The sequence below is a fragment of the Haliotis cracherodii genome, unplaced genomic scaffold (genome assembly GCF_022045235.1).
Source record: "Haliotis cracherodii isolate W230 unplaced genomic scaffold, xgHalCrac1.p SCAF_17, whole genome shotgun sequence".
Lineage (NCBI taxonomy): Eukaryota > Metazoa > Mollusca > Gastropoda > Lepetellida > Haliotidae > Haliotis > Haliotis cracherodii.
Window position 1 is genome coordinate 11,623,827 of NW_027266272.1, and position 11,056 is coordinate 11,634,882.

At 40.8% G+C, this 11,056-nt stretch overlaps 1 pseudogene; it reads left to right on the forward strand.

Annotated features, from left to right (window-relative positions):
* The first annotated feature begins 4,247 nt into the window (after nucleotides 1-4,247).
* Nucleotides 4,248-10,610, forward strand: LOC139464381 (uncharacterized; annotated as a pseudogene).
* The last annotated feature ends 446 nt before the right edge of the window (nucleotides 10,611-11,056 follow it).

Sequence of the window (11,056 nt, forward strand, 5' to 3'; positions counted from 1 at the left end):
GACTCCTTTTTATTATATTTTTATTAAGATAACTGAACAACTGTTCTTTTATGTACGATATGTTCATTTCAGAGACTAGATGTTAGTCTAGGAGGTTTGATTAAAGTCCGCTAATTCCCTTCGGGTAATCTGACGGAGGTTTGATTAAAGTCATCTAATTCCCTTCGGGTGCTCTGACAGAGGTTTGATAGTCTGTCTTACAGACCCTGATACAAATATATATCAAATACAGCCCATGCAAGTCTATAATGTTTGGCAAGTCTAGATCACTGCAGTATCTGAAAATGAAGAGAGTCACTGGGCTCCTATTTATTATATTTTTATTAAGATAACTGAACAACTGTTTTTTTATGTACGATATGTTCATTTCAGAGACTAGATATTAGTCTAGGAGGTTTGATTAAAGTCATCTAATTCCCTTCGGGTACTCTGACGGAGGTTTGATTAAAGTCCGCTAATTCCCTTCAGGTACTCTGACGGAGGTTTGATTAAAGTCCGCTAATTCCCTTCGGGTACTCTGACGGAGGTTTGATTGAAGTCAGCTAATTTTCCTTTGGTACTTTGACGTAGGTTTGATTCTAGTTAGATGGTTTTCCTTGGATCGTTTGGTGAGGTTTTGATCAAAGTCAGCATATTGCCCTTTGCACTTTGACAGAGGTGTGATTAAAGTCAGCTAATTCCCTATGGGTACTTCATTGGAGGTTTGATTAAAGTCAGCTAATTCCCTTTGGCACTTTGATGGAGATTTGATTGAAATAATATCTTTATTAGGCGTAACAGTCTAAATATCTCCATGTAATATGATGGTTGTAATAATAATCGAACAGTACAGAATCGCTCAAGTTATCTCACTTAAAGTTTGGATTAATTTCTGCCACGTTTATGAACTCTAGAAGCCTAGAATGGAGATGTTCTGTCCCTGTTTTAAGTATCGACATTGAAGTAGATTGTTGTAAATTCAAGGTTCCCCTCTCACGACACAACGACACCAGATCATGCAAAGGACATCCCAAGAGCTGATTATTGACAGTTTGTCGCAGATGGTCCTGATCAGGTGTATTTAGTCGTAGAAACCTGTTGTGTTATGTCAGCCACGGAACACACCTGAACACCGCCTGTGTACAGAGCATCTTCATGGCCTGTACCTTGCACGATGTCAACAGAGACTCTATTCATGTGACATTTAGACCAACCCATAATTAGCGAAGATACGACTTTACGGGCGTGTCGTATAACATTATTATATATAGATATGATGAGGAATAAATGTGATCAGTCATTTCTGTCACAACACAAGCCATCATGTAATCTGAAAATGTCAAGAATTATAACATAATTGATATTCATGCGAGGACTATTATTCACTTTTTGACATGAGGATAACCACCTGTTTAGTATCCGGCTCTAGTTAAGGAGTGTTGAGGGAGGGGTGGGGAAGCTCTGGAATATAAAATAACTTTCTTCCTTAAAATGTTTGAAAACTATCATTTTCCCTCATGATTTGCATCCCCAAATGATATCAATCACCGGACTTAATCTTGAAATAATGTATTGTTGGTCAAAATAATTTGCTGGCTCCTTTTTTCAGATAAAGAAATTAATGTGTGTCTTGAAGCGCTGAATGAAATTTATTCTGTCTCAAACAACCCCATCATAAGGTTCATAAAGTGGATGGTCTCTCAACCTCATTCCTTGTGTACACGTATTGTATGTACGGTTCAAGGAGACAACGTTCATACTGTTTACTGTTCCTTACGGGTCAAATAAAGCTTGAGTGAACATAAATGAAGATTATTACTGAAACAAGTCTAAATTGGTATGCTGTAGAATTAATAATAAGTTAATGTAGAACTTGGTTGTCTTCCGATTTAACTTTGCTCAATTGTATACAAACTGAACGTACAAAGCCGCACCACTGATTGTCAACATAGAGTTGAGCTACTGTTGTTTTCTCGTTCATGTAGAATGTCAATTGAACAATGCCATGATATCTTGGTTTTTGAGTTAACGACCTTATTCGCTGAGTGAACTATTCATCCGTTTTGTCCCTTGTTGACAGAATTGATTACAATCATCACAGGTCCACTTCATGCCTCGATGTTAGTACAGATTGTTTTGGCCTGGTTATGTCAGTTTTACGGCTCGACCTAAGTTAACTGACAGACCTGGCAAGCTTGACCATAGTTGTGTCATAGTTGTAAAATTGGTCATGTTTTCCTCAATATTTATGTAATAGTTAACTGTGGTAATAGTCTTTATTGTGTTATATTAAGTTAAATGTAAGGTGCTGTTTTCAATCAGTCTCACATGTGAAGGTCGCAGCTATCTAGAAAATTACATAACATCCTTGGAGCATGGTCAGTATTATCTATCTGTACGTGTCTCAGCCTCTATCGCAATGAGCGCTTGTCACACGTTTGCTGATACGTCCAACTCATATCAATATTTTCGGACTACTTCATCAATTATTATTCAACTTATGTGGACATCACTTGGTCAAACTTCTTAGGCAAGCCTTAATCCCTATTCTCGGCGCACGAACTCAAATTTTCTTATCAAGCTGATAATTGAACATGCAGTAAATTCGTGACCATTCAAGGTGTCTAGAGTATATATACTGGCTAGCCCCGGGGGTACCTCACTGTCGAGAAATCCCCAATAAAGGAGCTGGCCATAGACACTTTGTTTGGTTTCTTTGAAGGTAAGTCATGTTCACCTTACTATTTCTCTAAAGTTATAAGTTAAATTGTTTTATAATTTGTATCGTATATGGAGCAATATCACCAGCTGTAAAGGTGTTTAATCTTATGTTATTGACCGTGTATAAGCGCAAATATATTAAGTGAGTTGTATCTATTTAACGGACTTATCTGTCAAATATACGTGCGTTAGGTTTAGACAAAACTATCGTTTAAGTATTAACTCCACAGTATAGCATATATTGAATATAAAACATGTTCCGAGTCGGAAATAAGATGTTAACATTCGGGTGTCGTGGTAGCAAGCTGTGTATTTTATCTGCGTATTGATATTTTGGTGTGATTCAGTTATTTTGTATATGTGAAAATGTCGCGTAAATGCAGACGAACTATTTCACTTTGATCAGACCTTTTATATCACACGAGGTATGTACATATCTTTTAATGTAAGGATTCTATGATGAACCATACATTGCATGTATTACTTGTTCATAAACAGAATCCAGACTGTTTTAAATAATTTTTATATGAGTTATTTGATGGATCTAGCCTGGCAGAAAACGTTAATTTCTGTAGCTAATATATGATGTATTCACATCACAAATATTTATGCTAATAGCACAACTAAGCCAGAGCTAAAATCAGTAATAATATCCATGTAATCATTTAGCTAATCTGTTAGCGATGTACAAATAAGATAGGTAACTCTCTTGTACTTACATAGGGCTGAGCATAATACATTTGTAACACAGCTTCAGCAAACATGTCTACGTTACGAGCAATGCCTAAAATGTACATATATCCATATATCATACCATTCAGTAATGTGAATGGACATTTGTTAATGGGCCCGTTAACTCAGTGTATGTGGATGCTATCAGATATAGTTTGTTTGTTCCGGTAGTTTAGATGAATTATAGATATGGCCTTCAAGTATAACATATACCAGCATAAAACAATGAATGATATTTGCTCAGAAGTACAGCCAACGCATGTTGTTATTTATATTTAAATCTGCGTACATTCGATACCGATATTGGGTTTAACTAGGTTTATACGTAAATAAGACATACCTTATGGCAGTCCCGTTTAGCAAGGCGTAATCATAATTAGGAGTGGCTGAAAATAAGTATCACATAAGATCATGTAAGCTTTGTTCACAGGTATCTTTGTAGACTGACTTTAATATTGTTATTTGTAATTGGTTATTTTATCAATAAGCCCATGATACATTTGTATATCATGACATTTACACTCTTATGTATAATCATTGTTTAATATCACGCACTATTGTGATAACTGCTTCTTTTATGGAAACTGTAAATGTTCTATATGACTTTGTACTTTATATGTAAAAATATTTCTTATTTTAAATGTGAAATGACTGTCGAGAAATCCCCAATAAAGGAGCTGGCCATAGACACTTTGTTTGGTTTCTTTGAAGGTGGTGCCCGATCCCGAGCTAATTCCCCAAGGCTAATTCTAGATATTGTGACGGTTTGCATACGAAAGTGTCAAACCATCATAAATGGTGGACCTAAATTCTAGATGACCGGATACACCCCTTCAAACTACCGAGAGAAGCTGCGCAGGCCTGAGCCAAGGTCCCTCCTGACCAGTTTGCCTCATCAAGCTCCAGTCTCGCAGTCACCATCTACGCCGATCCTTGTGTCACCCGCTACAACTACATCAATCTCTTCAACAACAGCAGCCTCCCCATCTACATCAACATCTTCATCTATACCCTACATCAGCCAGATGTCAACACCCATGCCGCACATCAAACTGCCACAGTTTTCAGGAACTGAGAATGCCCAAACGTGGTGGGATGACTTTGTTAATTTTTCAAATTTCTTCTCTTATAATGATGTGAAGAAATGTCAACTCATACCATTTTATCTAGAGGGTGCAGCCAAGCTGTGGTATCAAAATCTCCCTGAGGGTGACAGACTAGATATAACTAAGGTGAAAGAAGCCTTCACCAAAAGATTTATGAAATCAGCAGCCTTTGATGTCAGTCTATTACAGTTGGCCCAGGAACAGGAGGAATCCATCAACAACTTCATCACCCGGGTCGAGACAGCAACCATCCACCTGAAGCTGCCGGCATCTGTCATTGTGGCCGTAGCTGTAAATGGCCTTCGATCCAACATTCGTCAGTGGGTATACAACAAAGAGCCCACCAATCTACAGGAGGTCCGTCACCAGGCAGAGCTTGCCCAGAAATCACTGGTAAGCGTGCAGTCATCAGAGGTCAACATGATGGCAAAAGTTGACCACCTCTCCAGTCTGGTTGCCACCCTTATCTCGAAGACTGAGGCCCCAGCAGTCCAGGCTGCTTCTCCAGCTCCCCAGGCCTCATATCAACAGCAACAGCAACAGCAACAACCGAGATATCAGCCACATGAGTCCTGTCAACGGCAACGACCACGGCTGTCTAATCAACTACCACCTCCATTCCACCAGGCCCAACAACAGCGCCGCTACAGCCAGTATGAACAGCATCAACAACGACCCCGCTTCACACCCCCTCCATTCCTCCAGCAGAGATGTCTTGGTTGTGGTATGTATTGCTCAAATCGTTCTGCATGCCCACACTTTCAAACAATTTGCTCATACTGTAACAGGGTAGGACATCATTCCAATGTTTGCATGAGAGCTCATAATTCACAGAATAGAGCTCCTAGGCAATAGGGACTCGCGCCTGATTCTCAGTTCACTGAGGTCAGGCACAAGAAACCGTTGGTCTCACTTGTGGCTCCCTTACTCAAGAACACAGTCCTTGTAAAGGTGCAGCAAGTGAAGACAACAGCACTTGTTGACACAGGGGCTTCTATCAGCTGTGTGAGCATGCGCTTCCTTCATAAAGTAGGCTACAATGAAAAACATTTGTCAGACTCCCATTTAACAGAAATTGTAGGCGTAGGGGGCGAAATTCACAAAGTGCTAGGTAGCATATCATTAGATGTCAATATCGGCCATATCTGTCTGTCTCAAACCTTCCATGTCTTCTCTTCCCTCCATCACTCCCTTATCTTAGGCATGGACTTTCTGGACTCGAACAAAGCAACAGTTTGTCTTGCCCGCAAATGTCTGTATATCCATGAAGGTCTTATTTCAGTAGTTCTAGTGGAAACCAGTGCAGGATATGCTAGGTGCAGGAAGTCTGTTACAATCCCCTCGCATTGTCAAGTAGATATCCCGGTCCATATTTCACGTTGTAGACCAGGCTCCATTCTCCTACTTGAGCCAGTAGCAGAACTGTCAAAAACCAAACTTCAAGGTGGTAGATGCCTTGTAACCAATTCCAAGAAAGCGGTATACATGAGATTTTTAAATCCCAGTGACTCACCAGTACATCTAAATACCAAAAGAGTACTTGCCACCGCCTCGGAAGTAGACCCATCCAGTGTATCAGTTCTCTCTGATACTCCTGACCCTGACCTTAGGTCATTTCAGGTCAATCCAGCTCCATTCCCTCACAGTACATATGGGTCACATCAGGTCAAACCTCACTCCTCAGTTCACATCAACCATAGGGAACATCAGGTCAAACATCCTTCCTCAGGCCCCGTCGACCTTAGTTCACATCGGGTCAATCATAACTCCTCAAGGAACATCAACCATAGGTCACGTCAGGTCAGTGGTAACTCAGGTTTCAACAACCATAGGTTTAGACAGAGCACTTCCACACCTTTAGGTCACATAAAGCCTACATCACATCATATCAATGCCTTATCTTCAGGTCATAACCACACCTTGTCACATCAAACCAATGCAAACATATTAGGTCACATCAACAATAGGTCACATCAGGTGAAGGAACATTCATCCGAACATTCACAAAATACATCAACATCTAATCTCTCATTTGATTTAGATAAATCTGATCTTACACCTGAACAGAAACAACAGCTACTCTCTTTCCTACAAACACAAAAATCTGTCTTTGCACACAACTGGTCTGAACTAGGTCAAACACACTTACATCAACACAAGATAGAGACAGGTGAGGCCAGGCCAGTCCGACTTCCCTTCTACCGTCAAAGTGCTGAAATTCGTAAAGAATGCTCCAGGCAGATCAAAGAAATGTTGGATGCTAACATTATTAGGCCAAGTTCCTCTGAATGGCATTCACCAGTGGTTATGGTTAAAAAACGGGATAATACTTTTCGTTTTGCGGTAGATTATCGCCGTCTCAATGCCGTCACTAAGCCAATATTTTTTCCTTTGATTCGTTTTGAGGATGTTATTGATGCTGTCGGAGAAAGTCATGCCAAAATATTCAGTGTTCTTGATTGTGCTAGTGGCTTCTGGCAAATTCCACTCCATCCGGACACAAAACACAAATCAGCCTTCATTACTCCAGATGGTGTTTTTGAGTGGAATCGCCTTCCCTTTGGTCTTAAAAATGCTCCAATGGCATTTCAAAGTACAATCTCAGAAGCTTTGAAAGAAATGAATTGGAAGTATATTTTAATATACGTTGACGATATCATAGTATTTTCCAAATCATTTTCAGAACATTTGAGCCATTTGAAGTGTGTATTTCAAAAAATCAAACAAGCAGGCCTTACTTTGAAACCAAGTAAATGTAAATTTGCCGCAAAACAAGTTCAGTACCTCGGTCACATTTTCAACAAAGATGGCGTGGAAGTTGACCAATCCAAAATTGAAGCTGTCAATCAAATCCCCCAGCCAAAGAACGTTCATGATGTTAGGCACTTTTTAGGCTTGGCAAGTTACTACCGGAAATTTGTCTCAAATTTTTCAGGAATAGCCTCTCCACTCTATGAGCTTCTCAAGAAAGACATCCAATTCCTCTGGTCAGACAAAGCCCAACAAGCATTCACCACACTTAAGCAAAAACTAACTTCTGCTCCAGTTCTTGCTTACCCAAATCCTACTCACCCTTTCATTCTCACCACAGATGCATCAAAGACATCTATTGGGTACATTTTAGGTCAAAAAGACTCCGAGGGTCGAGAACGTGTCATTTGCTATGGTGGTAGGTCACTGCATCCAGCAGAACGAAATTGGGGTGTTTCACAGCTTGAATGTTTGGCAGTTCTAGAAGGTATTAGACACTTTAGGGTTTATCTTGCAGGCAACAAATTCAGGGTATATACAGATCACAAAGCACTGACATGGCTACACAATATCAAGGAAGAAACAGGTCGTTTGGGTAGATGGTCACTCATGCTGCAGGAATATGATTTTGAAATTGTACATCGTCCTGGCAAATCAAATACCAATGCAGATGCGATATCTCGCACAAAATATCCTGAACCTAAAACTCTTCCCATCACAGATGACATACCCACACCCCCACTCCCCTCCTCAACCCCCACTTATGCTCAAGACATAGCATGTCAAAGTACAACAAAACCCTCCACATCAACATCTCACTCATCAGACCGAACTTCCTCCAAACAAGACATCACTTCTGATGTATGCTTCAGTCAACCTTCATTCCATTCCATACAAACACCACAGGCCACTCCTGATCTAGCACCATCAGCCCCAATTCCTGAAGATCCAGTCTCCTTAGAAATCGACTTTGTGTACACCAATGAATCAAAGACAACATGCCCAGCCATCTTCTCAGTCTCCACTGCTTTTGATGATGAACATTTTGATTCTAAGCAGTATAACTCCCCTGACCTCAGGCCAATCATTGACTATCTTCAGAAAGGTGAAATTCCCAACAATTACACAGACTCTCAGGTCAAAGGTCTCCGAGGCCGTGCACAAGAGTTTGAAATGTTGGATGGTATTCTGTATCACTTTCACCAGGCAAAATACAGAGGCACCAAAAACATGCGCCCAACTTCTATCAGACAGGTAGTTGTTCCTTTGATTCTCCGCAAAGATCTCCTCTACTCCTATCATGATTCCAAAGTAGGTGGCTGCCATCTTGGTAGAGATTCAACTCGACAGGCTCTTCTTGCTAAGTACTTTTGGCCTGGCATGTATCAAGAAATTGAGAACTACATCAAGTCTTGTGATATCTGTCAAAGATCGAAACGTCAGACAAATGCCAAACCTGCTCCTATGGTTCCTATGCCAATTGAGGACACCTTCTCCCGTATGCATATTGACATTTTAGGTCCCTTACCTGAAACCAAAGATGGCTTCAAGTATGTTTTGCTTGTAGTTGACTCTTTCACTCGTTGGACTGAAGGTTTTCCAATGCGTTCTCAAGATGCTCATGAGGTTGCCAAAATTCTCTTCAACGAAGTTATTACTCGTTATGGTGCCCCTCGTACCCTTCTTTCTGACAGAGGTCGTCAGTTCACTTCAAAGCTCGTAAACGCACTTTGTGAGCTGCTTGACATCAAGCACCATTACACATCTAGCTATCATCCCCGCACCAATGGTATGTGTGAGCGCCGCAACAGCACCATTGAGCAAGCTCTCAGAGCCTACGTAAAGGCTGACCAATCCAATTGGGCAGAGCTTATTCCCTGTGTCATGATGGCTATGCGTTCAACACCATGTCACTCCACTGGCTATTCTCCTCACTATCTTCTCTTCGGTAAGGAAATGCATCTTCCTGTTGACACTGCCTTACTTCCAAAACCCACCATAGGTAAAACTGCAGAAAGCCATCTCCGCACCCTGTTGGAAAATCTTAAGGTAGCCAAATCCATTGCCAAGGATAATATGCAAATCAGTCAGGAACTAAATAAAGACCGACAGGATCTCAAAGCCAAGCCTCCGCCCTTCTCAGTTGGTGACAGAGTATTGATGACAGATCCTACTGTGAAGAAAGGCCATTCTCCCAAATTGTCCCTCAAATGGTCTGGTCCTTACACTATCACTGCACTTGGTCCAAACCACACTTTCAAACTTCAGCATTCTCACACTGGCAAAGTCCACAAGTCCTTGATACATGCTGACAGATTGAAAACATACACTGAGCGTGCTGAAAATGCTGACATGCAACATGATGCAGAACGCCCTGAAGCTGATCATGAGTCTAGGTCCTCCTCCCCAGAGCCCCAGGTCACCACAAATCCACCACATGATCTTGATGATACAAACATGGTGCCCTCACAGTCAAATATCATTGATCAAGGCAATACGTCACCCACCTCCTCTCCATCTGATACACCTATCCAGTCTCAGAGACACAATGCCAACACAAATGACAGGCAAACCTTCCCTGTAGATCGCATTATTCGATGCAAATGGATCAACAATATCAAACACTACCAAATCAAATGGAAAGGGTATTCTGGTACCACATGGGAACCGGCTTCCAATCTAAGCCAAGATCTCACTGAACACTATCATAAGCACAAAACAATGTCTGGGCATAGACGCAGGCATGGGCACAAGTACTTCAAGTAATCTATTAGTTCTAAGTCTCCTTATTCTCTTGGGGTATTTCCCTCTGGTAACCATGGATTTTGATTGGCCACCCCCCTTGCAGTCAAAATAATGTCTGTGTTCTTTAAGTGCTAGGATTTGCTAATGTTCTGCAGGCATTTTGCATCTCCAGGTCATCTTTCTTATGGTTTCCTATTTCGTTTCTCTAAGGGTCTACGTGGAGTCTGATGATACTATGGCTTCTGACAGTCTTCGCCCATCCAGTTTTTTGTGCCAGTCCTGTACAACGTCTTAATTATGGAATTGTGTACCAGCCAACCTCAAAAGTTCACTTCGCTACAGAATACTGGGTCCACACCTATGAGGTTAAAATCCCAGCAGTACCAGGCATCCCCACAAGGAGCGGCTGCCATCAGGGCAATAGTACATGTGCTCTCCTCAATCAAATACAAATGCATTTGAATGTTATTAAAACGAAATGTGTTTCACAACTAACTGAAACACGACAACAACTAATGCAATTAATTCCTGAATCAAAAACTCCTTCATCAACCCGTACAAAGCGTGCTGTTCTAAGTTTTGTTGGTTCCTTATCAAAAACATTGTTTGGAACAGCCACAACAAATGATGTTAATATTTTAGCCCAACATATAAATGCCCTCACCAAACAGGATATTAATGTTGCACATACTCTACAACAGCACTCAGAACATTTGTCCTCCTTTATGAAGCTAGTTGATACCAGATTTAAAAATGCTATCAAAGGTGTAAAAGCAAATCATGAGGCCATCCGTTTAACAGCCCGTGCTATGGAGCAAAATGTTAAATCCATTCAATCCACATTTGTTACATTAACTTCTCTCTTGATAGATCAGATACAGAAAGCATATATTGTTGAACACCAACTGGAGGAACTTAAATTAGGTATTCTTGATCTCGCCAAGAATAAATTATCACCCCCTCTTATTCCTCCACAAATCTTGCAACAAACAATTCATCATCTCAGTACCCTTCTCTCAAAA